Genomic DNA, 5,181 nt, shown 5'->3' with positions numbered 1-5,181 from the left:
TTACAATAGTTTTATTGATTTATAATATTTTTTAAAAAAACCCCTATATTTTCTGTATATAATATTATATATATTTTTTTCAAGATATAATATAATATTAATTTTTGTTGACTTGATTATTATGCTATAAATATAAGCACATCTGCATCCTTCATTTGTTAAATATTTCTTTCTATTACCTATATAATACACACTGAAAAAATGGCTCAAATTTCAAAAGTTATGGTTCGCCCGATAAACAACTTTGCCCAAGCCTATGGGGGGATCAGTTCTTGAAGTTTACATGCGATAATGAGGTAATTCGGTTCTATTTCATATGTTTTTATAACTGACAAATACATGCATATATTGTATTGTTATTCTTAAGTTGTAATAATTTTTCACTGCGCAGTATGAATCTTAACATTTTACAATACTAAAATTTCAATGCATCGTGGCTTGTACATTTGAATCTTAATTATCAGAAAAATTTAAAACAGATGGATCCATGTGAAACCAGGAAAGAAAAATAAAAGAAAAAAAATATCTCAAACAATGCTAAAAAGACAGACCTAGCTCTTTCACGCATAATTAGTAAATATTACTACTTGAAACACTTTGCTCCAAATTAACGCATAAGATTCTCATAAAAGCCATTCTAAATGAACCAGTTCATACTACAACCAAACAATTTTCAGAAAATCCATTCAAACTACGACCAAACAATTTTCTTTTGCACGCACCGCTAAGTAAACCAATTCATACTAAATGAATAATAATGCCTAGGAAATATTTACACAAATAAAAGTTCAATTACCTCAGTTTTTGCGGAAGACGAACCGCCAATATCTCTCATGTCAAACTCACTCCCCTCCGTATCCATTTGTTGGAGATGAAGATTTTTTGTGCAGAGAGAAGCCTTTGTGAGACGGCTATGAAATAGGCTGAAATAAATGAGCTAAAGTGAGCTCAAAATTTTACTAAGAAGGGTAAAATTTAATACAAGAAAAAAACCCAATACATATTACTACTTTCGGCCAAAATTTTAGCCTGGGCTGGAGCCCACCCCAGCCTTTGGGGTGGCTCCGTCCCTGATTATTCATGTCAGAAGAGAAACAGTAACATAACGTTTGAGTTATTACACTGTTTAAAATATTGGAGTTGCACAATAACCATTAACTATAATTTTTCGTAAAACGCCAAACGCTCAGTTCTACAATTAGTATCAAAATCTAGAGTCCACATGTTTGATTCTCATTGAATGTAAATAAGTTAAATTTGGGAGGGGAACATTGAGGTTCAATAATTACCTCTATTTGAGAGAAATCGAATCGTGATACTTGAGCTTACTGCTCAATAATTGTCCCTTCCGGAAGAGAATTAGAAACATGACGCTTGAGCTGCTATGATATTTAAAATATTGAAGTATTTCCATTAGCATTAGGTATATTTTTTTATTTTACAATGACTCAAGTGTTTGATCGTACAAAAGAAACATTTTCTATCAAAATTTTATTACCCTATTAATCCAAAAGTTATCAGTTACAACAAAATAATATAGTTTTTCAATGCAGGAATAGATAATAAAATTATAAACCGACAAGATACCGCAAAATTTCTGGTTGGCATATTAAATATCCAAATTCAATAAATAACGTGTCGCATGGCTCTCTATGTATGAAATTTAGGCTCCTTGATTTAATATTATCATATCAAATTAAAGGGTTCTTGTACAAACTTATCTGTTGCAACCTTTAGAACATATAATCTAGTTGATGAATATATATATATATATATATATATATATATATATATATATATAATATATATATATATATATATATATATATATATATATATATATATATATATATATATGCAACTAAGGTTTAATTGATTAAATTTATGCAGATAGCAGAAAAATATTCCAAGGAAATCGATTTGTTGAAAGATGAGGTGAAGATTAATTTGACAAATCCAGAGAGTAAAGTGGTGGACACCATGAATTTGATCGATAAACTCGAACGCCTAGGCATTTCTTATCACTTTGAAGACGAAGTTGAACAAAAATTGGAGCAATATTTTGGTCTGAGTACAAATTACGAAGATGAAGCCTATGACTTAAACACAGTTTCACTTCATTTTAGATTATTCAGGCAACATGGACTTCACTTAACTTCTGGTATGTGTCATTACCTCCCTCATGTGTTTACATTCCTGTATAATATAAAAATAAAATAATTTCTCTCTTATAAAATTTACATAGAAAATGTTTCCCATTTTTACGAGAAATTGTTTACTTTCTTTATAGCATGGATGCGACGGAATGTGCCACAATATTTAATCTTTATTAGGTAAAAATACAAAATTCGTTAATAAATTTTTTTTTATCTAAAGCATTGGAAAATTTAGTTTGGTCTTCGTCCAATAAGATTAAAGTTTTTAATTTTAGCCATTTTTCTTGGACATCTAATGTGATATCGGACTCGTTGGTAATGTACAACTCTATGTCAATATATGATGTCACGTCGCACACCAGCAGAAAACTATTTGAAAAGGAAAAAGGGAACCAAGTTATTATAGTTAGCCTGAAATTAAATGATTTAGAGGATAAACAAGCAAATTAAAATACGCATACTAATGGGTTGTATTTTTATTGTCCCGTCTTGATTATATCATGCAAACTCGAGCATGAGGAGGATATGGGACAATTATCTTTAAAAGATACGACAACTATTTATTGTAATTTATGTTTCGATCAGGAATTTTTAACAAATTCAGAGACAGCGCTGGAAAATTCGATGAGTCGCTTAAAACTGATGTCAAGGGCTTGTTGAGCTTGTATGAAGCAGCACATTTGAGAAAGCACAATGAAGATATACTCGAAGATGCACTTGTTTTCACAACTGATTGTCTCATGTCTATGGCCCCAAACCTCAAACCACCCCTCAAGAAACAAGTCGAACATGCCCTCATGCAACCGTTACATTTTGGGTATCAAAGATTTGAGTCATACCATTACATCTCTGTCTGTGAAGATGATGAATATTCTAGAAATGAATCGCTTCTCCAGTTTGCCAAATTAGACTATAATGCAGTGCAAATGCTGCACAAACAAGAACTCTGTGAACTCTCAAGGTAATGTTACTTTGTCGTCCATAAAGTATTGAGGAAAGTAAAGAGAGTCATCTCACTTTTGAAGGGTAAATTTTTATAGTTACATATAATCTATAGTTTTCGTCATCTTATAACATATTAAACATTTTGGTGATTGTGTTCTAGAGCTCAACTAGACTAGCATTTTAGTCGGCATACATTTCGTTTACTTCTTCTTGTTATTTTACAGGTGGTGGAGAGAGCTGAACCTTATGTCTAAACTTCCTTATGCTAGAGATAGACTTGTTGAGTGCTATTTCTGGACTGTGGGAACATATCATTTGCCTAGGTATTCTCGCGGTCGAGTCATGCTGGCGAAAATAATCAAAATGTTATCTTTAATCGATGATACATTTGATGCTTATGGTACAATTGAAGAACTAGAGGCCTTTACTATGGCAATTCGAAGGTAAAAGAAAGCACTAATAGCTCTAGTAAACATGAATTTATCTGCTTCATGTGGTCATATTGTCTATAGTTTTGAGTCATTTAACCACTTCTCATTGGTTGGCTAAAAGAGTTTGAAGATTGAAATTTATAACAACTATTCCACATGCTTTTATTGTCATTTTGATTTTTGGTTGTTTCAGGTGGGATTTTAAAGAGGTTGATCTACTACCAGAATATATGAAACCACTTTATACCGCCGTCTTGAAACTCTTCGGAGAATTTAAGGAAGAATTAGCCACAGAAGAAAGATCTTATGTTGTAGATTATACCATAAATGCAGTATGACTTTTTCATTTCAAATGACTAAATAAATCATTTCTTCTTATCTAATCAACATATAATTAACATAGATTTTGATACTATGATATTTATTTGAAAGAACAAGTGAGGAGCTACAATGTCGAGGCCAAGTGGTTTATTGAAGGTTATTCGCCACCATTTTCCGAGTACCTTAGCAATGCTCTAACAACTGGCACTCTCCACTTTCTTGCGAATGGATCATTAATGGGAATGGATTTGGCCACTAGGATGGAATTCGAATGGCTAAATATGATGCCAAGGATGCTTAGAGCATGCCAAGAAATTGGTAGATTACTCGATGATATTGCTTCATACAAGGTACAAATGACCATGATTCCCGTTATTCTTTCTAATCCGTAAGAATTGATTACTTCAAATATATCTTCATTCGTGAAAATGATTAATATAAGTTGTTATTTAAATTGTATCAAAAATACATACTTTAGAAGATTTTCCCTCATAAACCAATGTACTGTCTGTGTGTTATAGTCATCACTCTGTTTAGAGCATAACCACTTATTTTAATTATCATATTATTGTAGATTGAGAAAAGAAGAGGCCAAAATTCCACCGGCATCGACTGCTACATTAAGGAAAATGGTGTGGCATTGGAAGAGGCAATACATAAGATTGAAGAAATGGTTGTAGATGCATGGAAGGATATTAATGAGAATTTCAAGAAACCATTTCCATGTTCGAAAGCCGTCCTTTTGATAATCCTCAACTTGGCAAGGACGGCAGATGTAACATACAAGAACAATGAAGATGGATATACTGAACCGGAAAAGGTTTTAAAACCCCTCATTGTTGCCATGTTTGTTGAACCCTTTAAGATTCAGACATTTTAAATCATGATGCGACTCATGAAGTGTTGCAAGAAAAAAATCCTTTTATTTGTGTTATTTTTTAAAGTTTTTTGTGGGGATGTTTGTTTCTGTAATATATATGTTTGATCAAGAATGTTATCTATTTGTGTTATTTTTTAAAGTTTTTTGTGGGGATGTTTGTTTCTGTAAAATATATATGTTTGATCAAGAATGTTATCTTTTAATAAATGTAAAACAATGAGTGATCAATTTCTCCCATGTATGTTATATATTTTTAAGTTGTCGCGTCAACTTTGAAACTATACACATTTATATTTTGAAAATTTTAGTGTGTATTTGTATTTTTATGGTTTTTAGCCTCTATATATATATATCAAATTTTAATCATAGTCCACCACATTTACTTTTAGTCTAATTATGCTCTTGTTTTTCGATGTGGCAGAGATGTGACTCTCACATGTATAATGTA

The 5,181-nt window shown here is 31.5% G+C and overlaps 1 pseudogene; it reads left to right on the top strand.

Moving 5' to 3' along the window:
• Positions 1-201: 201 nt before the first annotated feature.
• On the top strand, positions 202-4,863 carry LOC140827806 (germacrene A synthase-like; annotated as a pseudogene).
• The last annotated feature ends 318 nt before the right edge of the window (positions 4,864-5,181 follow it).

Source organism: Primulina eburnea, chromosome 3 (genome assembly GCF_022965805.1).
Source record: "Primulina eburnea isolate SZY01 chromosome 3, ASM2296580v1, whole genome shotgun sequence".
Taxonomy (NCBI): domain Eukaryota; kingdom Viridiplantae; phylum Streptophyta; class Magnoliopsida; order Lamiales; family Gesneriaceae; genus Primulina; species Primulina eburnea.
This window is presented reverse-complemented; position numbering and strand designations above follow the sequence as displayed.